Source organism: Cyphomyrmex costatus, unplaced genomic scaffold, assembly GCF_001594065.2.
Source record: "Cyphomyrmex costatus isolate MS0001 unplaced genomic scaffold, Ccosl1.0 scaffold159, whole genome shotgun sequence".
NCBI lineage: Eukaryota > Metazoa > Arthropoda > Insecta > Hymenoptera > Formicidae > Cyphomyrmex > Cyphomyrmex costatus.
Genome location: NW_017275598.1, coordinates 509,785 through 534,838, shown reverse-complemented (window position 1 = coordinate 534,838; position 25,054 = coordinate 509,785).

Genomic DNA, 25,054 nt, shown 5'->3' with positions numbered 1-25,054 from the left:
TGTGGGATGGATGTTCTTAAGATAACTCGATTAATTGTAAACTGACAAAAATTAATAATTTTTCTGTAATTATTTTATTTAACTATTTATTTTGTATTATTAAAACTCATTATTAAATAATAATCGAAGGCAGTTGTTCTTCTGAAAAAGAAAATAATACTGCACACGGAAAGAACAATTTGCTGAAATATCTAAAAATTTAGATACAGATTTAAAAATAATTTTGTTAAACCACCAAATAATTATGTAGGATCCTTAAAGCTGGTTGCAAGAATGTCAGAACTTTTTGCAGCATTGCTCATTTTGCTTGAGATTCCTACGTAATTATTTTGATGATTCACGAAGTTGTTTTCAGATCTCTATCTAGATAAATTTTCTGATTCAGCAAAATCGTTCTTTCCATGTAGGTGTTGATAAATGCGTACAAGGATCTATACAAGGCTATTCGATAGAAAAGACGACCTACAAATCTCGAAAAACTGACGATGTTAGGAGACTTTCTGTTACTTTCTTAAAGCGATCTGTATTGTTAACTAGAATGCAGGAAGGAGGGCAGAGGAAAGGACACAAACACAACGAATTTGTCGTTGAAACATGGTATGCGCGAGCAAGGATTCGCGAGAAACTTCGGCGGAGTTTCAACTAGTTATTTTGTTCGTTGCCTTTTACCAGCGCATTGTGTTCTTGTCTTTTAAATCGTTATAATAGTGTTGCGAAATCTTTTTCTACTCTATTATCTATCGCGCTATTACTTTTTTATTATTATTAAACAAGTTGAAATTAAAAATTGATTGTATAAATTGAAAATTAACTAATCATTAAGAATTAATTTATTGTCATTGTATATTTATGATTCCGACAATAAGGTTATCGAATACCGGATATCGGACATGTATCATATTCTCTTCAGATATCCGATATCCAGTCGAATATTCAGTAGGGCAATTTTACTCGACCGGACGCTGGATATTTTTTTGGATATCCGGTTGAATATTTGGTACATAATTTCCAAAAAGGAGGGGAAGGATTAGGCAAAATAAAAATCTGCATCAATGACGAAAACTTTTAATATATTATAAAATTTTAGCCGGATATATTACCAGATACTAATGATATCCGGCTATTCGAATTAATAGTAAAAAAAATATCGGATAACACCGGTACTGGTAGCCAATATTTCTCGGATATCTAGTGCATTTCTACTTAATTATAAAACAAACTGCTGCTTGAATTGGATATTTGTATCTGCATTGTGGCTAAAAGTAGTCGCTATTTTTATATTTGGTGTTATCGTAATGTGACACCGATCCATCGATGGACTCTATCGGGCATTCTACGTGAATGCTCTAAAAGACGCAATTAAAACGAGAATGCTAACTCGAAAAAAAAACGCTCTCTCTCTCTCCTTCCCTCTCTTTTATTAATTTGCACGGTCGAGCGCTTCTCCTTCGCCTCGTTCGGTAAGCAGATTAATCCGCATTTGAAATCCGCATAATGCCGAGCTCGCGCGCGACGTGCCCGCCCTCGTGTCTGAAAAGCACGTTGTAGGCGAACAGTTATCGATCAACTTAAGTCGACAAAATGGGTAGCCTCGTTAAGGAACTTCGTTACACCGGCACCCGCGCTGCCGCCGTCGCCGTCACTGCCACCGCCTCCGCTGCTCCTTGGCTCCTTCGCCGACTAGCTGCCGCTAGTCAAAGTAGCTTTCAAACTCGAAACTTTCCACTCTCCAGTAAGTAGTAGTATACCAGTCAAGTAGCAAGGTTATTAGGCGTTGTAATCGTCTGTTATGTCGCGAAAGCGCTTCCGCCCTGTTTGCCACGTCGTACCGCGTTCTCCCGTTCTCCCGAAAACGAAAAAAGTCCTCCGGTTTATGCAACGACGACGTGTTGGTAACTCGCGATGGTCGCCGACGACGCCGACTAACCGCGAGCGTAAATTCTCAAGCCGGTGAGACTTATTCTGATATATTCCGCCGGACCGTTGCGCGAAGGGAAGCCCTTGCGTAAACTCCCTTATTTTGCGTCTCACGACAAGAGCAGCGAGGATACGGAAAGGTGTGTGTATGTATTATACGTACATGTGTATGAAGATCCCACAGAAATACGCGATCGTAAATTCTCGTGGCCACCCTTCGCACCTCGCGCCCCAAATAATCGTCGACGGTCGGATTCGTCTCAATTCAACGCTCCAGTTGACCGACCTAGATACCGAAAAATCGCTTCCCTCCCGCGATCGCCCGCTCTTCCTTCCTTCCATCAAGACGACCTCAAAAGTGGAGCTAACATCGGCGAGAGCGCGTCATTGGGAGATCGTTGAGCGGCGTCGCATTTCTATCCTCGGAAACCGACGCGAGTCGGACGAGCGCGCGCCCATTCATCCCCCTGAATGCCACGTTTACATGCATAATGTCGCCGCCGTAATGCGTTTACCGCGTCGGCTGTGGAAGAATTATGCTACCGGTTAAAAAGAGCAATTTCCTCGCGGCTACATTAAAGCGAGAGGAGACCGCGAAACACAGAGAGGAAGGGAGGAGGGAGCGAGAAAGACGGAAAGGGCAGAACGGAACGGGAAAGCGAGTGAAAAGAAAGAGATAGAGTGAAAGAGGGTAGAGAGATGGAGGTTCAAGAGGATGGCGATGAAGAGGCGAGAGGGGGGGGTTCGGCGAGGGGGCGAAGTGAACAGCGTTAAATACCCGCAGCTCGACGCGACCCACTGGCACACTGTTTCCATGCAAATTCTGTTTACTCTCGGTTCCCCTCCCCCCTCCCTCCCGCTCCCGTATCCCTCTATCTCCCTCTCGTTCTCTCCCTCTCACCATTGCGATTCACGTAGAAGCCCCTCTCTCCGCACCCTTGTCCTTCGCCTCTCCTCTTCCTCTCTATACCGTAACCTCTCGTGGAAAGCGAAGCGATGCGCGACGCACGTGTGCACACCCCGTTTGCACCACGCACATGCACCCTCTGCTCCCCCCTCCCACCGGGGGGAGGGGGTCCCCCCTTCGCCACCCTCTCACATTTCGCACCTTACCACGGAACCCCATCGTTCCGCTCTTTATGCCAATTTCGTCATTCTCATTTACGTGAAATAAGCGAGACGAAATGCAATACGTGTGCTACGGATAGTTTTCTATCGTCATATATTGTACGTAGCTATATCGTATGACGTCTTATCAATGAAAAGTTCTCTGTAACGATAAAAAGGAAAGAGTTCGAAGATTACAGGATCGGTTAAGAAAGTGAAAAGTTCAAAGCGAGCGCTTCTTTCTTATCTACTTTTATGAATGAATGACTATTGATTTATCGATAAAAGAAAAATTAACTCTTTATTTGTTAGCAAATTTGTAGTTCTATTTGATCTATACACTTGTGAGCTACTTGTACAAAATGTAAGATACGCGTGCTTATATTTTCCTACCCCCAGCAACAATACATTTCTCAGTTTACTTTATTATGTCTCCAAATCTTGTTAGGATATCAAATTGCTTTCTCTCCTCACCGCAATTATAATATCGCGTTTGCTACGTAACGTGTGCATTGTAGCCGTCGACCTCGGGAGTCTTTCACGAGTCTTGAAACCACCGAGCGATTTGCCACGCTCGCCACTCGTAACACTTAAAGCGCAACGATGCAATTTTCTCGCGTGGTCGATGCAGGCGCGAGGTTCTCTCATAAGGTAGGTCTTTCGTGTCGGCCGCGGATGGTGGCGGCGATTGGTTGGGCGCGCAAGGGATGGCGAAGGGGTGGTAAACCTCAAGTTGAGACGGCAGGACACGCCGACGAGGTTGGTGTGCGCTCGTAGGGGATGGTGGCGGCAGGGTACAAACGAGACGGCGGGCCACGACGACGTTAGGTACCGCTTTCGGCAACCGAGGGACCGGGGGTTGCGTGAGAGCTCGACAAGGCCTCTGCGTGCGTCGCTCCGAGTCGCGAGGTGGTTGAACCCCCGCAAAAAGCTGCAAGCTCAAAGCCGGCTGGTTGGTGCGGCGAAGGAAGGACGAGGTGCGCAGGGAGACGTGAAGGGCCGCGTGAAGGGGCGCAAGAGGGACCCAACATGACGCGCTCTGTCTTTCTTACCCTTCTAAACCACTCTCTTCCCCCGCCCCCCTGCCCCTCGTTCGTTCGTTCCGCCGCACCCGATGCGGCTTTCGTCGGTGGTAGCGAGACCCGGATGATAGAAGTGGCTAGGATCCAACCTCACGGGACGCGCGGCGAATGAGGGTTTTGCGAACCGGAGCTTGTTCTCTCTCTCTCTCTCTCTCTCTCTCTCTCTCTCTCTCTCTCTCTCTCTCTTTTTTTCTCTCTCTCTCTCTCTCTCTCTCTCTCTCTCTCTCTCTCTCTCTCTCTCTCTCTCTTACTCCCTCTTTCCTCTATCATTACGCGTACACGCAAGCGCACGTATACGCGTGCGTGTCGTCGTGTAACGGCATAGTTAGCGCGCGAATTTCGGGATAGGATGAAACGAGATTGCATCAGCCTGGCGAAATTCGAGCTGCGGTGAAAGACCGGGATCGCTTAATATCTTAGGAAGTAATTCGCAAGCTTTAAATTCAACGTCCACGAAACCCGACCGCTGATTATTTCCAGGTATTATACGATTATCTGAAAAGCTGCCGGTACAATTACGAACTATGTTCGGATGATGAGGATTTCGCAGGTATAACATGTTAATTAGATTACGTGATCATTATCGGAAACACTTCTTCCCGAAACATCTCATACGAGTTAATTATGCAATATTCTTGTCGCATTAACACTGCATCGGCCATTCTTTCTCTTACTATCAATATTATTTCGCAAAATGGTTTTAGTGTGAGATGTCAGTATTCCCGAGTAACTTGAGAAATTATCGATCTGATAATGATATCCCATCACAATCTTATGAGTTTTATGCAAAATTTTTCTAGCAATGAGATGTTTGAATATTCAATTAAAATGAAACTTTATATCGCGGTATAATTTTATTTATCTGTTACAGTAATATATTTTATTATACACATATAGATACTTATATTATTACGTATGAACAAATTATTATATGTCAATACGAAACTATCAAATCAAATTTTTTTTTTATAATTGGAATCTTTCAATGTTCGATTGGCTCGTCTCTCTCAGTAAAAAAAATATACTAAATTTTAATAAATATTTGTTTGAATAGTACTAACTACATATTTATTAAATGTAAACATCTATTTTTATTTGGTATAAGAACTATTAATATAATTTAATTATTTTTTATTTAGTAATTTGTTTATTGTAAATAAATATTTAGTATTATTAAAACAAATATATATTAAGATTTCGTTTTTTTCTAGTGTATCAGTATTTGTCATTTTCTGATTACATGATTTGCTCTCACCAACACGAACATAATTCGTGCAATCGTACGCAAGACTGGTCTTTTATTGAGGTAACGGCAAGAGGCTCTTCGTCTTCGTGTCCTTCCACCCGTGTCCTTAAGAAAAAGGACGCTTTTATCTCCAACTGATAGAGGCGAGTCTTCGAGATTTCTTGGTAAGGAATGAACGTGATGGAGAATCAGAAGGGTGGATGGCGAAAAAAAATTGCGAACGCAGCTAGGGTAAAAGAAAAATCGACGAATCCGGATCCGTCGTTCTCATTATCGTCTCGACTTCGATTGTATCACATCGGGGCGGCTACAGGTGCAACCAGGTACATATTTTATTGCAACTTCTTCGGTGTATGATTCTTCGAGGAGATGGAAATATATATGTAAATATGTGTATGTGTGTATAAAATACTCTCTATAGTCTTCCTGAATATCTTAAAACAGAACATCCTAAAATACATGAGTAATGACAACGGATTTTCCTTTTTCAACAATTTACTCAACGATTTTTCTATGCATTCAAAGTCAGATATTAATTATATAATCATTTAATTGACATTTATTTTTCAATCGAAAAGGTTAGTAATCAATGAAATTTTTGTTGAGAACAAATCATATAGCTTGATTGCTTTTATCCTGGGAAATTTAAACATATAATTTATTAACATTGTATGTCAATTTTTTAAAAGCTAAAGCGTGTATATTTAACATGCAGAATGAATTTTGCGAAGTTGTATTCTTCAATTTATATCCTGTAACTTAAAACTTTTTCTTTTTAGCATCACGTACATAAAGATGATGTATATATTTAGTTAGAATAAAAGTGTATAGCACTACCAACTTTAAAATTCAAGTCGTTGTAATTTTGTTAAAAATGAACAAATTTAAATTTAAAAAGGAATTTTTAAACTTAAAATTTCTACTTTGGAAAGTGTCTTTCGAATTTCTGTGATTGTTTTCGTGAATTTGATAATTTTTACATATAGAAAACTATATGTTAGGCAAAATGGAAAATTTTTTCTCATTTTATGTTACGTGCTCCTAAAAAAAATTATAAAAATGTTAAACTTTTTAATGCAAAAGTTTAAAGTTCTTCCAAAAATTTTTTTTTTATGTTTCAAAGATTTTTTATTATTCAATTATCTGTGAATTAAATAAAAGAAGCATTATAAATTTGATTGCTCATTATTTTGTTAAAACTTCTCGCGCACTCGTGTACCGCAATTAAAAAAACAAATTCCTTAAATTATAACTTTCTTAAGTATGATATAATTATATACCAATTTTTTTTAAATATGTAGATATGATACAAATGAAGTAGCATTATGAACTTTTGTTCCGAATCAATGTATATAGAGCAAAGTACATGTATATCAATCTGTAGATCTGTAATCAGGCTAGCAAAAGAACAAGGGCAGGAAGGAAAGAGTCACGGTATGTCGGTCGATCTTTGATTATGTCCGACAAAGTCCGTGATATTAGAGACAATTACGGTCTCTACTGAAGTAATCTATATTTTTCTCTTCATCTCTGTCCGATTCAACTCTTTGTTACTTACAGAAGTATTGGCATTGCCAGAAATTTTCTTAACCCTACACTTAATAAAGTATTTATCAGATATGTATATTTCTCTATTTATGACTTGATAGAGAAATTTTTTAAATTTTATAATAATATGATTAGGTGTTTCTTGTGATTTTTCTTTTATTTTTCATCAACAATATATAAACAAGATAAAAAATTATTATTATCCTCTATGTATGTATCTACGCACAATTTTTCTATTATCTTTTATAATTAATTGTATTTGAAAAAGAATGTTTAAAAATTAAAAATATGTAAAAAGTACACACACACATATATATATATGTATATATTAAATTAAAAACTTATGATTTATAATAAAATAAAAAATGTGACAAATGCTTCATTAATAAAAAGAGTTTTTTTTATCAGAATAACTTTTTAACATAGTTATAAATTAGAAGTTATGATATTCAAAATATTAGAAAACATGAAAATAAATGAAGTAAAGGAAGTAAAAAAAAGGAAAATAAAATAAAAATTGAACATAGTTCTTTTATATATGCGTATTTGATTTACAAATAAGATTTATTTCGATTGTTCGGATAAGAATTTCGGATATAACTTTTTACGTTTTATATAACGTTTATGCGCAAAAGCTGAGTGATGTATCGAAGAAACCAGTTTGAAGTATCGATGAGCCGGTACCGCAACTTTCATTCCATTTTTAACCGCCTTCTCGCGCCTGCATTCGTATATTCGTGCTAATCCTATCTTTGCTCCGACACAGACACGTGGCGCGATCGCAGAAAACGAGGGGAGCTCTATATATCGCGTCGATATATCGCGATTTACGGCCCGCCGGACTTTCGGCAGGTGCATCGATTTCTGAGTTAACGGCGCGCTTACGTGCGATACGACGTTCCGCATCGTCGATGCAATGCACGCGGGGGCTGCGAAATTGCCGGGCTCAGGGTTACGAAGGGAGAGAGGATTGACAGTAGGATATCTGTCAGTACAACACGTGATACAGTTTCGTTAAAAAGAGACTAATTACCAGGATCATAGGAAAATATTGTTTTACGTTAATATCGATTTCCGGCGTGCCATATCCCTCTCGCTCCGTTAAAAATATATAGAATGCATGGGGAAAAGAGCTTTACTCTATTTTATTCTGGTAAAAGCATGTTGGGGCTAATAGAAATATGTCAGAATATAATTCGCTAAAAAATTGCCGTTTAAAAATAAAATCTAGCTACTGGAAAATGAGAAATAACTACGTCACATATAGTTAGTTGCAAAAATTATTTTTTTTAAAACAAGTATACGTTCGGAAATATTCTATGACGGGATTCTCAATTTTCTTGCAAAACGACAAACTTTCCCTTCTCCTCGACATATCGAACGAATTCGTCATTACTTTCGAATTAATAATAATAATAATAATAATAATAATGCTGTCTCTCTAATTTTTGATTCCGTGCGGCGTATATTTACAAAGTGGCTACATATATACGTGCGTGTTTCTCTACGCGAGAAAACTTCCCTCTGCGCGCCGGTATCGCAGTGGCAGTTATACTCTACCGCGTGCGTGAATAAATAAGGAGCGTCCCGGACGCAGCCGCGTGTCCGGTACACGCACGGACGCACACCGACGCGGAAGCCCGTAACTCGGAAGCGAGGCTCTCCACTGAAACCGAGCGCAGTCTCATTAATAATGGAGACAATTCTATTAGAATGCGAGGAGGACGGTGCCGCAGCGAAGAGAAGGGCGGTTCGAACGACGATGCACGCCACCTTTGCATTGTCGTCGTAGTCGTCACCGTGTGCGTGCGTGCGGGCATGTGTGTGTGTGTGTGTATGTGTGTGTGTGTGTGTGAGTGCGTGTGCGTAAACGTAGAAAAGGGGTGAATAACTCATGCCAGGTGAATCAATCGCCCGACACGCTCGGGATGTACACAGTGAAGCGCACGGAGCCGCGGAATCATTTGGAATCATCTGTCTGTCGAAATAATCACGGCTAATAATGAAATGTGCTTTTAGAAAAGTAATTATCGCTTTATTCAATCGTCCTGATTATGTCGATTATCAGTTATTCTTGTGATTGGGTATCATATCATTTAAGTGACGCGAATTTTGCGGAATTATTTTGCTACGAACTGCAGTTAAAATTTCTTTCTATCGGGTCAAGACCTGTGATGATTACTAATAAAATTCATTAAAACGATCGATACCACTGATGTATTCAAGCGGAGTGCAGTATGATTCTAACAATGGCACGATAATTCGATAATGATTATTTAACCGCGACAGAGCAGCACGGTGGCGTTTATTCAATTTCAGACAAGCGAGCAGTAGAGGCGACGATCAACGTGAAAAGATATACTTAGCTTTTGGCCCCGATTGTCAGCGAGAATCTCGCGAAATCGAAGAAACGAGTTCCTACTGATTTTTAATTAGTAACTGAATGTCTAACGGACCATTTAACGGAGAGATCCGCGGTCACTCGGACTGTGACGGAAATATTAAATTAAACATTTGCGATAATACGGGACTCGCGCACAAAATGATCGCCAGTCATCTTTTCATCGTTAAAATACATCGACCCGTAATGCAAATTACCATTACCGAAAAACACGAGCGATCCATAATCGTAAAGAAGAAGAGCTCTATCGCGCAAATATAACGGTCAAAATGAGGGGAAGGATAAAACCTCTGGAACGGGTAATCGTATTGGCGAATGCTCGTTTGCTTTTAACTGTCATTAAATCGCTATTCGAACGAAGCGCGCGCGGCTCACCGTAAGCGGGGAAAGTTTAGGATGCTGCGCCCGAATCGTGCACTCCCGGCCATTGGCCGTTTCGTCGGACAGGCGTCGAAAGCCCGAATTAAAAGCGACGCGTGATCGTCCGAGCGTGTAAGCTAGGTAGGTGTTAGATTGAATAACATCGAGAGTGGATGGGCGTATACTCGTTGGACAGACAGGTAGTTCGCGGAGCCGTGCGTACGGTATACACACCTATTTATAAGGCCGGGGTTACGCGGGGTTAGATATCGCGCAATGGGAGACCGCAGGGATGTACAGTGGGGTATAATTGCGTAATGCCGCCAATTTAAAGGGACTTCTTTTCGTCCTGCGATGCGAACGCCCAGCGCACGTACTCGTGCGGGATCGTACGTGTGTCTGCGCCCTCGAGTGGATACTCTTTCGCAGGAACTATCGTCCTTTCTCGCGTGAGGCAACGCGAGCATTCGTACACGCCGCGTTCATAAGATAATTGCGTAATCTACTCATGCGCCACAATCCAACCCCCCGCGAACGTCATCCTAGGTTCATCGTCTCTCTCCCTCTCTCTCTCTCTCTCTCTCTCTCTCTCTTCCATTTCCATCCCAGCGTCTCGATACAACACCGCGTGTATGCCATCGGCCACGGTGCACGGTTTACACGCGTGTTCATCAGCCAGCCAGCCAGACAGCTAGCCAGCCAGCCGACTCGCGATAGCTACGCGTTATGCACGCAGCAGCCTCACGCTTCGCGAAGTGGGAAGCGGATTTACCGCCTTACCCCGTCGCGAGCAATTATAGACTTCAAGTTCGACGCACGCCGCGCCGCGATGATCGGCGTGAGAACGGGAGGCAAGATTTATCCAATAGTCTGATCGTGCGATCTTTCGAAGTCTGCGTACAGGATTCAAATAATAGATCTCGATAGATTTGCGATTTATGCTCGCCGCTTACTATTATAGAAACGTTAACGCGCTTGCGAACGAAGCATCGTCAGATTGATGCAAACGAAGATACCATCGAGTGAACTGACAGATCTATCCTTATAAGGTTTAAAATGAAGGTATACGACAATCGAAATTGGCTCGATCGCGAGACATCTAGATCGGTCAATACACCTCAAGGACGATGGACAAAGAATAACGCCGTTCACGGCGGGCGACGAGAGGAGCCCATGACGGAATCGATTGGTCGCGCTTCTCGCGATCGGTCGATCCGCTCAGGTGCGTTCGTAGCCCTTTCGACACGTGTATCCCGCGTGCGTTTCTCATGCCACGGGATTCTGCCTGCCTGCCTGCCTGTCGGCGGAGCGCAAGAAACGCAAAAAGGACGAGGCCGACGCGTCGGCCTGATAAATCGTCTCTCACGCATCCGCTTCCCGCGAGAGGAGATGAGGTCATATCGATGGTGCGAAGGTTGAAGCGCTACGAGAAAGAAGAGTATGCGTTGAAGAGTACAGAATCCTTTCCTTAGATGTGTTGGTTGCATCATGTCGTGGTACAAAGAGAGGCTTGCGTGCGATATCGTGATTGAATTTTGACGTTGGAAGATGAAACGGGTATTGAAAGTGTAAAACACGAGGCGAAAGGTGCATTTATTAAGTTTTTACGCGCACTTGCGGTACCGCCCTGAGGATTTGAAACACGTGAGAGATTGAAAACTGCGGAAATATTTATGATGATGATGGCGATTAAAATTGAAGCTGGGCTATCTCGCAACAATATCATCTCCGTGAGGATAAATATGTAGGATAGGAAGATACATATATTTTCACGTAACTGCTTGGAAAGTCTTGGAGAGCATTTGGATCAAAAGGAATCAGAGCACACCGATGGCGAAAATCGGAGCCAACTGCGCGTATCACGCGAGATAAAGGACCGCCGTAAATCAATGAAACTTGAGAATTCACTCGAGAAATTCTGTAAATGATACTCGTGCGCGCGCGCGTAGGACAAACAGATATGTGCGACGCGATATATGTTGCGTACGTAGATATTGGATATTTATAGCGAAAAGATTGAATTACATCCTGGCACATAGTATTTCGTAATACAGTACTAAATACCTAAGAAATAGCTTTCAAAGTTTTCTCTCATATTTTGAAGACTCTCAACCATTCGGTCAGCGAATGAAGCACGGAAGAATGGAGGATACGCGCGGAGGCACGAAAATAGCTGGGCACGTCGCAACCCGACGAAGAAATCAATAGCGATCGATCGTGTGCCGATCGGAATTGCAGATGAGTGGTATTTACGGCGCGCGACTCGCGCAAAAATCCTCACGTATTTCGCGAGAGGAGAGTATACGGGAGATGTCGATGAGAGAGGGTCTGATCGTCCTGGGGTTCCTTCATCTAACGAAGAGAGGACCAGCGGAAGAAAAAGAAGAAGAGTTGGAGAAGGAAGAAGAGGTAGAGGAGTGAGGAAGAGAGGAGAGAAGCATCGCACGTCTGACGGGCGCCTAGGCATCTTACGTCTTGTGTTTAAGATACGGGAATCGTTGGGAGGCTGGGGAGGCTCTGATGACGCTAGCCGGACCCGGACCTAGGTGGCGTAACGGAAGGGAAGTGGAAGTCCGTGGAAGGAGGCGCGCACAGACGGCGATATCGACCGACGCTCCGGACCTGCCCCACGCCGCTCTCTAACAACGCCGCCACATCACCACCCGCCGCCACCCGCCGCCCGCCACCCGCCGCGTTGCCCCACTACCACACTGCACCGTCTTGCTTTCCGTTCGCACGCTCTCGCACACCGGCGCGAGCAAGGGCGAGCGTAAGCGCGGACGCGCGCGACACACCGATGACTCTCGCATTAAGTCACCGCTACGGCGATGCACCCCCAGCGAAATGCGTTTACGGAGGGTAGTTGTTAAATAAATTTCATTATCAAGATATATCAATCGTACGCATCAAAACTAAATTGAGGGATTGTGTTACATTCTCTTCTTAATTCCGAAATATAATAGGTGTAGTAAGTCTTAAATTAAACTTACGTTTCAATCTTCAAAAGTTAAATTTTCCCAAACGACGATAATCATTTTCAATTAACGATATATTGTGCAAAAAATTGATTTTTCTAACGAAATGAGGTCTATTTCGAAGCGATCTTTTTACAAAAAAAAAAATCATTGTTTACCGAATCAATCCAAAAATCGTACAACTTATTCAAGTCCTAAGAAATCTCAACTGATCATAATCGATTATTTTCTTCACGTTCGATTGTGAGTAGCCAATATCTTGCGGCTTAAGACTTACTACATCTATTGTGTTTAGAAACTTCCTAAACGACTTTGTCGACATGTCGGTGAAAAACGCGTCTTTTTATTATGAATTCTGTATCACTAGATAACACGCGTGTATCAAATGGAAGTCGCAGGAATCAGCCATAAACTATTAACACTTTTGCAGAGCGTAAAAATATGCGTTCGCTCGCGTTCAGACAGCGTCGTTGGAATGTAAATTTTATGTCCATTATCGTATCGCGGGCGTTATAAAGAAATGTGTATGTATGCGTATGCGCGGGGTTGCACGAAGTGTTAGAATATCGATGCCGATCGGCATATTTAGATGTCGTCGAAACGAGGATGCGAAAAAGCGTAGACCATGTTTTACACCGCAACTACGTGACGATGTCGCTCGTCCATATATCGTTCATGTGACTTCTGAAGTGTGTCGTTTCAAAGTTACGGTCTGCCAGCTTGTTCTGTCCTCCCTCCGCTCGCACCCTCGGCATAACTTTAAAGGGTACGGAATATCACCGGAAACAAGGCAGTTAACACTCCGCTGGCTGCGGTAAAGGGCGAGATAGAAGTGAATGTAAGAGCAGAGCGGAGGTGGCGAGATTGTCAGATGAAGTTCCATCTCTTGATAATCTATTATTAATTGGGATTCTCTTTCTGTGTGTGATACAAGTCAGGATTGTGCAATTTAGGATTTTTCGCCAGTCCAAAGTTTAAACACATCTCGAATTATAAAGGAGATATAGTTGCCGTAGTATTTGAGTAATTATTTTTAGAAGAAGTGGATGTGTAAGATTTTAAAATATTATATACGTTATAATATATCCCGTTATATCCCTTAGATATTAAAAAAACATTACTCTTGAATACCTCATATATTATAAATAAGTTATTTAATTTTAAATAAAATTGCAAAAATTAGATCCGTATTCGAGGTTGATTGCTACACGTTCCGAGATTAGTAATAACATATTTTATATATATAAGATACAAGATATAGTTATAATAATTAATTATACTATAATAATACTATTATTCTTTTTGAAATATAGAATTGATATTAAAATAAAAACTGTATCTTGTATCTTATATATAAAATATGTTATTGCTAATCTCGGAACGTGTAGCAATCAATCTCGAATATGGATCTAATTTTTGTAATTTTATTTAAAATTAAATAACTTATTTATAATATATTATAGAATTAATATAAATAAAATAATTATTTTAATCATAAAATACGTTAACTGTATGTGTGGTTTCCTTACATAGCTCCCACATAATAAATGAAAAAAACATAAATTTCTGTATTATGAAATATTTATAAACACAATCTTTAAAGACATTAATATTAAAAGATTAAAATTAATTTTCACTTAATTTCAGCTTATTTTAATCAATTTACCCAACAATTTTTAGTAAAAGAAATTGTATTCACAAACTTTATTACAATAATTACATAATTAATTATAGTAAAAATTATCTATTTTAAGACGTAACATTTTCTACAATTAAAGCGAAATCACGATTGATAATGTTAAAAAGTGATAATAAAAAAATATATGATAAAGAAGAGATAAAAATTTAATCACCAACTTTTCTTAAAAATTGTTATAAGTACGTACACGTTGTTTTTGGCGCAAACTATTTTATAAATTTAATATTATATTAATAATTTACATTAAAAAGAAGTAAATATTCTGCCATATATTGATTGAGTAATAACTCAAAATAAGCCTTTTAACAATAATAAAAAATAAAATAAAACGATATATTTTAAAACAGAACTACGACATAACATATTTATGTATGGCTCGTAGTTCTGTTTTGAAATATATCGTTTTATTTTAATTTTTTGAGCCACTTATATTGTTTTTTAAAAAATAAAATAAAAATAAGAGTTAATAAAAAATTAATAAAAATAAAATAAGTCGTTTGGCAATCGCCTTTAATAATAAGCTTTTTTATAATTAATCCTACATGTATATGACAATCGACTTCGGTCTTCCCTATTATCTCCAATTGGTGATACATCTAATAAGATTATACAATGAATTCATCAAGCGATTATGGAGAAATCGTACATAAAACACAAAATGAAAACGACACAAACGTATCTATCATGATTAAAGATGTATTATACATATTTTTTAACAAAATAAAAAAATAGGAAAAATTATATATTTTTCTATATTGTATTTTCTATATTTTATTTGAAAGCAACACAAAAAGTTTGACGGTGATTTACAACTTGGATAAAAAATGATTTCAATATGAAAAGTAGATATACGCGCTTTAAAAAAAAGTTTAAATAAAATAAAAAAAATTATCATTTAAACTATAAAATTGTAAAATATCGATTTCAATACTGAACTGTATTATGTGTATATATTCATTTTTATATAGAAAGTATAAGTTTCCAATTTCGGTCACTAGAGAGAGAGAGAGAGAGAGAGAGAGAGAGAGAGAGAGAGAGAGAGAGAGAGAGAGAAAATATAAATTGATACATCTTTAAGATGGGTTGTCGAAAGTTCGACAAATTGTTTGAAAAATTTATTTTATTGAATATTTAACATATAAATATTTTAAAATTAAAGTGAAATTTCGAGATTAAAATGTAAGTTTGTTTCTAAATCTGCAAGAAACTTTTGAACTTTGTGAAAAGACAATTTTTGAACACAATTATAGTGATAAATTAACGAACAAAGAATGATCGGTAATTGAACAGAGCTGTAATGGATGTTGATATAGTTAATATCGTTTTAAACGCGCTACAATGCGTCGTTCCTAGACACACAGCTTTAAAGACGCGATATAGAGATACATGCAGGTGCACGTTTAAACCTTGAAACGCGATATCCGTGAACACTTGACCACCATACCCCGAAATGGCTTTAAAGGGAACGTAATATTGGCGGGAAGAAGGCAGTTAACGCCGCGCGCCGGTAGTCGTAAAGAGTAGGACAAAGAGCAAGGGGTGGTGCGAACGAGGGGCGGAAAGGTGGTCGGGACGGCGGATGAGTCTGCCACCCCTCGATAGTGTGTTAAACAGAGCCTCCGTGCGCGATACGGGACCAGGTTTATGACGCAGTCTCTCCCTAGTCTAGACGCAGCTTCCCCATTAAGAGCGTAATTATTTAAAACGACGGAAGTAAAGTAAGTTTATAAGGAGCACTCGTAGAGCGACGTCAATTTCGAGAGCATCGCATCGTCGTAAAATTCCATTCGCGGCCACGGCATCATTTATCTGTATATGCGCGACACAGATCTGATAAACTATTATTGTTTATCTTGTAGAAGCTAATTCTGAGTAAACGATGCTTTAAATCGCCGATTCGCATTGCCTCGAAAAAGATCAGTTTTCTTAATATGACGTTGTATTAACAGATATAAATATAGGTTTTCCAAAATGGAAAAGAAATTTACAGGAAATTTGTTGATTAGAAATAGAATGAGAGAATTACTAAAAAGCTTGGTAAATGACGAGAATAGGGAATGCAAAGTTGCATTTAACAAATGATACGTTAAATATCAAATAATGTAGATATTAATAAATAACAATATAATATGAACATTATAATAAACATATTGTATCGTTTCAACAATTGGTGGTAACAATAGTACGAAAATAAATATCGTTCATAAAATCACGATTTGGAAATTTTACATTTTAATATAAATGCATTCCGATCGTGCTAATCAATGCTTAACGACGTATAGGTGTGAGATTTCAACTAGTTTCGATGTGCAACGTAATCCCCTACTGATTAAGATTGAAATGTGTCGTGCGAGGACAGTTTGGGACGGTCTCTCGTCCGCCCTTTGGCCCGAAAGTTTAAAGGGAACGGAATGTCGACAGCAACAGGGCAATTAACACCGTCGCTGACTGTCGTAAAGAGTGCGAGGACGGCGAGGCGGAAGAGAAAGATATAGGGAGAGAAATGCAGCGCGAGAGGAAAGAGAAGGAAAGGATACCAGGGGGCAGAACGCTGGCAGGTGAATTCCCATCCCTCGATAGTCTGTCGTTAAACAGAACCCCCTCGCGATACGGGGCCAGGGTTGTGACGCAGTCTCACCCCGGTCTAGACGCACTCACCCTCTCGCACTCCCTCGCGTTCCCTCGCAAAGCCGTATCTCACCGACACCCATCCATAGCCATTTCTCCTCACCTACACAGACATAGATTTACTGCCGTGGCACCCGCCGTCGCCGTCCCCGTCCCCTTCGGTTTCCCTTCGCACCGTTAATGCCGCGCCACGTACTCTCGAACACGTACACGCGCATAAAGATACGGACCGTAAACCCCAACAAGCGCAAAGACGTGCATTCTGCCGTGTGCATGCGTGTACATGTACGGTATATACGTGCACATGTACACGACAACCCACCACCACCGACCCAGCACACAAATACACGCGCGTACGATAACGCCAAGCTAACATCGAAGGCGCGAAGAACGAGAGGAATGACGGAAAGGGGGAGTAGAGATAGTACGTCTTTCACGGACATAATGAAGAGCAGATTAAAAACTTTTATCGAGGACAGTCAAGAGCAACGTGGAACGATTGGAAGATGAAGCTATCCCACGAGTTTTTGGTCCACTGCTCCATCAGAACTTCACGAAAATGCAGAGTACAGCAGGGAAGTAGGGATTATTGAGTTGGGATAGGTCGGTTTTACGATGTACAATGCCGCTACCGTAGCCGCCGCCGCCGCCGCCGATGAGAACAAAGATTACGAAGAAAGCTTAAAGATTTAAGAACGATATTTTTCTGAAAGAGAGAGAGAGAGGAGAGAGAGAGAAATAGCTCTTTAATTAGTACTAATTCGTTAAACCTCGTTTAATGTGTCTCTGAAAAATGCGTTTGTTTTAAAAACGACTTAAGAGAGAGTTCATTTACTCTCTCGAAATTTTTGTCGAAACCGATCATTTTAGTATGTTATACACAAAAAATGCAGCAAAAATATTTCTCTTCTATTTTGATGAGATTTTAATATGTTACAGTGTGTCCAGAATAAGTGACATGTATATTTTTATGTGTTTCTACACAGAATTTTATAAGGTGAAACGCTTACATTTGGTTAGTTTCTTTCCAAATATTCTTTAAATAAAAGTTGAATGATTTTAAAAGTGCTTTACAATAATAATAAAAATTTATTTTTTCACACATAAAAAGTTGTTAATTTATAAAAAGTGAGAATTAAAAACTTTATTATTATTCAATTAAAAAGGCTACAGAATTTAATCTAGCTTAGATTCGTAGCCTTTTTAATTGAATTTATTTTAATTTATCGAGTCTTATTATATATTAAATAATTTTTATTATTATTATAAGGCATCAAAAAGGTCAAAATTGTTTCTCAATTCTTTACAGTTTTGATAATCGCTTTGAAAGAAAATAATCAATTTTGTTCAAAAAGATGTTTTATTTCCTAAAAGTATGGGCGAAATAAAAAAATTAATGTCCCTAATTTTGATCTAGATTACAAATGCTTATCAAAATCGAAGAGAGACTCTGCTTTTTTGTCAGTTGAAGTTTGTCATAAAATAGAAAGTTATTTTTTAAAAATAAGTAAACATTATTTGTTAATTGAAAAATAACGCTCTTTACTTTTCTGTTATTTTTTTTTAAAGCTGAAACAAGATCTGTCTAAGAAATTTTCTAATATATTTTATTCAATAAAAGTAATAAACAATAATTAAATTACATTGATATATGGAAACGCAACTAAAAAGGGAAATGCTTTTTTGATTCGTGCTTTTTTGTACATAATAATATTTCGAAATGAATTTAAATAGGTATGGATAAATACATATCCAGTTCTATAAAACCACGCGCAAAATTTTTTGAAATACAATCCGGCTACAGTGATATTTTTCACAATAAATTTTGTAGTACATTACTTTTTTTGTCAAAGTTAAAGATTTGCATTTATAAAGTTCGTTCTTATGTTAATACAGCGTTGTGATTCATGGTTTATATTGTTTACAGTATTCTGAAGATGTCATAAATCAATCACAAAAAACTATATTAGAGTTAAAACGATCTCGAAATTAGAACGAACTATGAATATCAATCATTGAAGATTGAATATATAAAAAATTACGCCATAAGTAGATTTAAAATGTAAAAAGTAACGATAAAAGTAATTGTAAAATTTGTTACGTTTCAGTGTAAAAAAAAGATAATGCCGTTATTAGTCCGTTATAAAAAAAAGTAATTATAACTGCGTTACAAGTAATTTCTATTTTCTGAAAATAATATTTTAAAAAAGATATCTTACGAGCAATAAATACAAAAGAAGATATTACGAGTCAAACCGAGCGTTTAATGATAATACATACATATATTATAATATATACAGAATTTATAAAAACATAACAAATATTTCAACCTCTATCGGCTATTCTCAATGTTTCAAATTACAATTAAAATTAATAGATGCGATACATTTAGATATTATTAGAACGGCATTTAAAAAAGGCGCAATAAAAACTCTAAACGTATAAAATTCTATTTCATTATATTAATGTCGCTTACAAATTTCTTGTAAAAAGTAGACAGTTGAGTGGCCTGTAATTCATAAATAGGTAGAATAATCGTCAAAAAGTCAGCAACGATAAAGTGCGTAGAGTAAACCCGGATTATGGACATCTTATCCATATGGCCATCTTACCCGAGTTTATCCTATAACGAAAGAGTTCAAAATTATATTAAACATTTCAAAGAGTATAAACTGAGAGAGTCATCCATTATTATATGTATAAGAAGAAAGACTATCTTATATGACTATTTCAAAAGATATAATTATAATAATAGTGAGCAACTTATTAATGTCAAAGCGATGTACATGTTGTACGTTATAATATGTTAAAAAATCTTATATCTTGTATCACTTACAATAAACTAAAATAATATAATATTTAATCCCTTCTCCTTATTTATTAAAGAGGTATTAATTTTTTCTCACGAAGGATTAACTTGTTAAAATTGTCAGATCAGTGATAAAGCGCCCTTGCTTAACGTCACGTCGCGGATCGATTTGATGAATGAAAGAGAGTGAGGATGCAAGAATTCTCGAAAGAGGTCACGCTAATTACGATAGCATTATTCATACTAAGTAATAGAGGAAATAAGAGACAGGGCAATAAAACCATCACGAATATTAATTAAAAACAATTTTCGTCCCCACAGCTTAACCCTATCGCATACGATATATTAAATTATAGTTGCCTCATGGCATTTTTGTCAAGGATAAATCGACTCGAAATTGATGAAAAAAAATTCTCTGAATTGCACGATTGACGTGGGATCACCACTTTGCATGTATGTCGAGCTACGATTTCAAAGGATCGAATGGTCCAACGTGCGATATGCATAACTGGGGGAAGGACAGCTCGCTTGAGAAACATAAATCGCGAGCGATCAACGCTACGAAGCGACGCGACGAGGAGCAATTTTTGATTGTCAAGCGCCACGTTAGCCTCGTTACGTCCGCACAACTGGAGAAGGCTCCCGTTGCGCTCGACGCGGCCGGCGCTACGGGCGACCCCCGGGCTTTATTAAAACTGGTATATCGCCTGTACTATCTTATAGCCACGGCCTCCTATTTAAGGTTTTGAAATTCAAATCGAGCGCGGCCCTGCCGTCCGCTATTGATATGCGAAATATCGCGGGTCTACCGGACCCGCCCGCTCGCTCTCCAGCCTATGAGCGATGCCATAAAATCGCAAAAGAGCAAAGCCGCCGCGCAAAAAGAGATCGAGAGTCCTCGCTTCGGGTAAAGGCCTCGTCGCGCGTCATAAGTCCGATATATAAAACGCATATACATATCGGGCGAGATATAACGGTCGACAAGAGCACGGTGTGAATCTCGGTATAGGCGAAATAGAGTCGCGCCGGGACGATAATAATCGGTCGCCGAAGTTCCGTCCAATGAATATTTATCTGAATGATTAAACGCCGCGTAGTTTAATCCGCGCTGATCCTACCGAGCGGCTAGCATAGAGTCACACACTGAAAAGAGTTTTCAGGCAAGATCGCGTCTCGGGAGGAGACTATCTTCTTAACTCTCCGAGCGTTCTTTTTCCCCATCATTTCTCTCGAAAATAACATCGGAAGTCTCTGAAGACTTCATAGGCATCTCTCGTGCGAATCGACCCGTTCGCGGTCATACGAACAAAATATATAGCCGCGCGCACAGGATTCCGGTTGTCTTTCGATTGATCAGGTACCGTCATTCGGGATATCTCTCGGACACGTAGCCATCCGACGTCCCGACAGACCGAATTTTCCCCCGTGCGTGTCTGCACATCCCTGTGTGTGTGTATGCGTGGTATGATGCGTGTGTACACGTGTCGCACACGTGCGCGTGGCAATGTGCCCGTCGCGCGTATACCTTGAAACCTTACAAGAACGGAGACGTGTGAAGGAAGAGGACAGAGGAAGAGCGTTGAGAAAGGGAGAGACAGCGATACGGATAGAGAGAGAGAGCGAGAAGGAAGAAAGACGGTAGGAGAGAGCGAGAGAGGTAGGAATGGTTCACGCAGACACTCGCGAAATTACGGCCTTCGCTTACGTCTGGATACATCGCTCGAGTGAACGAGCTAGCGCCAGCGGACGACCAGGGTTTATAGGGTTGCTGCAGGCACGGCGAGGGATGGCGGCTCGTCGGAGAGAAAGAGAGAAGGAGAGCGAGAGAAGCGGCGAGACGACGAGAGATGCGGCGAAGGCAGAGAAGGACAGAGGCCTCCGCTAAGGGTATGGAGAGGACGGGTCGGTGGAATAGGACGGTGGTGGTTACGGGGACGCACACACCGACGTGGTTTTACTGTTTCGGAAGTCTAGCCGCCCCCAGGCTATCCACCCCCTTTCCGGCACTGCCGGAGTCCCACCATCCACCCGACGGCCACCCTTCGTCCTCCCATGGGGTGGCCCACCCGCTTATACGACCTTCCACCCCCTTCGGCCAGACTAGCACACACCGAAGTCGTAAACCTACACCCCTGCCTCTCCTATCCTCTCTGTCTCGTTTGCGCTCTCGCTATCCTCTCTGTCCCTCTTTCTCTTATCCTCCGTTCTACCGCTCGTTCCATCCTCGCCCTCGTTCGACTACCCTCGACCCGACCCACCCTCGTCCCTTCAAGCTCGCACGGATACCTCGAATGCACCAGCTCTTTCTCATCGTCTGTCTGACACGCACGCACGCCATCGCTACCGCTGGGATACGAGCACGTATTACACACACATACACATCCACACACACACACACACATATATATATATAAATATACGCCGGCAGGCATGAGCGTATGTGTGCGTGTGTGTGCACGCGCGCGCGAAATCGTGTTCGTCCACGCGCCTATAAGCGCGTGCACGTATACGCGTCTGGATGTGAGTATATACGATCTTTCGTAAGAGGTGTGGGGAAGAACGTAATTCCATCGGCACCGTCGGTGGTACCACGCCGACCGACACCTCCCTCCCCTTCCGCAACCCCTCGCGTCCGACTCCCTCTGCGCACTCCGTCGCGCGCGGTAGGATCACGAATTCGTTTCGGCGAAATTGTTCGAGTCCACGTCGAGAATTATCGAGGTTCGAGTAGTTAAACGGCAACCCCTTCCACGGAGGAGCCGACCAGAGGTGAATAAGGTCGGAGGACGAGTTGCTTTGCCTGCCTACTTTGCCTAGCAAGCTTTCGTCCAAAATACCTTTAGACGAATCGCTAAGAACGCTCGTTTCCGAACTTTTTCGCAGTAATTAAGCGCCTTTTACGACGACGTCAGCGACACGCCGTTGTCGGAATACGCGCGAGATATTGCGGATTGCGACGATGAAAAAAAAAAGCTCCGATCGCTCGATTGAATAATTACCGCTCTTTGCGAGAGTATTCCTGGCCTGCCAAATCACCATTTTATGGCAATGGATGGCGATTACGACGATAGTTAACATTCCGGAAAATTTGCTTGGCCGTATGACAGTTGAAAAATATTGTAATAAAGCTTTTCGTTATTTCTAGTAGAAACGATGCGATCGAATCGTATTTTAGGTATATGTAAAGAGTGTTTTTTTTTATGTGAAAAATTTGAGATAAAATGTTTTTGATAGAAAGGAACAGTTATGAAAATATTTAACATTAAAATCTGATATATTCTGACACATTCCGATTGAAAACTCCAAATAAATAATATTATTTATACACACACACAATTTTGTCTTTCAACATGAATTAATAAAATAAATAAATACTAACATATATATATAAATTGAAAATGATAAAAACGTTGAAATTGCCAAATCATTCAGATATTTAATATTTAAACAAATGTGGCATGGTATCAAGTACAAATATATTTTAATATCAAAGTGTATTTGTAATGAAATCTGCGATTAGATAGGAATAAGAACTTGATAAAAGATATTTGTATAATCGTAAATAAAAGAAATATATTGTAATTTCCATTACTCCAAAATTGTATTACAGAATAAATTTATATAAAAAAAGGTTTCTAATTGTATAAAAAAATCTTAAGGCGATTTTTGAAATAACAGAAACGATGGCAATCTTCAGTGTTTAATTTGCGCAAATTTTATTTTTAATACATGGAAACAAAAAATTTCTTGTTTAGAAGAATAATAATGAGCTATTATGTATGTGCAATTAATTATGCAAATATGTTGATTAATCCCTTCCCTTCCTTTCTCGATCCTCTTTACACAAATGACAATCCGAAACAAAAATGAAAAAAAAAAAAATGAAATAATTTAACGTTATCAACATTTGCCACTCTCAAGAGCCCCTTCCCCCGTGCTAAACAAGGAGAATGCAACAACGAGTAGAATTGAGCTCACACTGGCGCGAGTCGAGTTTATGGCAGGATTTTAGGTGTGTTTTCATGGAATTAATACAGAGTTTAGCTTTGCGACCATAAACTACATCCAGACGGCAGTAAAGCGGGCGAAATGGCCGGGGACAGTGCTGTCTCGCCTCGGGCCATTAATGGGTCACGAGACGGGGCTAACTATAAATTGATAAGAGGAACCTGACCCGTTCCATTAAGAGTAAAAGTTCGGCAGACGTCTGGCCTGTCTTTTTTATGCGCGACTGTTCCCTCACTTCCGCGCGACTTTTTACTTTTATCGCGCGAACGGGGCGGACCTGAGGACGGACCAACCAACAGCGAAGGAAATTATGGTCCTCGGTCCTTTCCTCTCTGACACGAGAGGAAGGAAGTGCGATCTTAATGACGCGCTCGTTCAACCGCCCGGTGCGTCGTGAAAAACTCCCCGGTACGTATCTTCGTGCGATCGTTTGCATATCGGAGCTTTTCATCTCTCAACGAATGCATACTCCGTCTCCGCATATAAATGCGCCGCTATTGTCGCCGAGACGGAGACGCCGTTGAGAGAGATGTTGTTAAAACAACAATTGCTTCAATCCGGATGTCATAAGTAAAGCTACAGGCAATCTCGCTCCATATACATGTGTATGTATGTGTGTGTATGTTTTTTTTGTTTTTATTAGTTACACGCATATATTTTTGCATTTGCAATGTAATATTTGAGCTTATCTATTAACTGAAAACCACGGAAGTTTTACGCGCGATGAATCTTTTAATCTCAGATTATTTCAATTATTTGCCTGTCGAACCGTATATCGTGTTCGATAAATCGATGACGATATATAAATCGCCTCGATTTTATGGGAATTTCCGAATGCGGCGTGTGGAGAAGTAGCTCGTTCGCGTTCATCGGTTCGCAACAAGTGTAGATTTATTCACGGACATTGAGATTTGTCGTGCATACATGCTCGATCGCATAAATTATTTTGGCCCTCGCGGAAAAGTGTTTGTAACATCTCTCGCGATTCGAATCCGGTAGATTCTGCGGCTAGAGTAGCATCTCGTTAATATCAGCCCGGAAAATGATAAACGAGGCCAACTTATCAGCAGTCTACGAACACGACCAAAAAGTTTCGGGGTCCAAAGTAGCGGCGGCGCCGCCGCGAACGCGGAAAAGAGAGCAAACAGAGAGACCGATAAAAGGGGCAGAAGCAGCACCCTACTCCGCGCAGCGGGGTGAAGGGGGTGAGGAAGGAGTATAAGGAAGAACGGGAGGAACGGGAACGAGCGATAAAGCGAGAGGGGGGGGGGGGG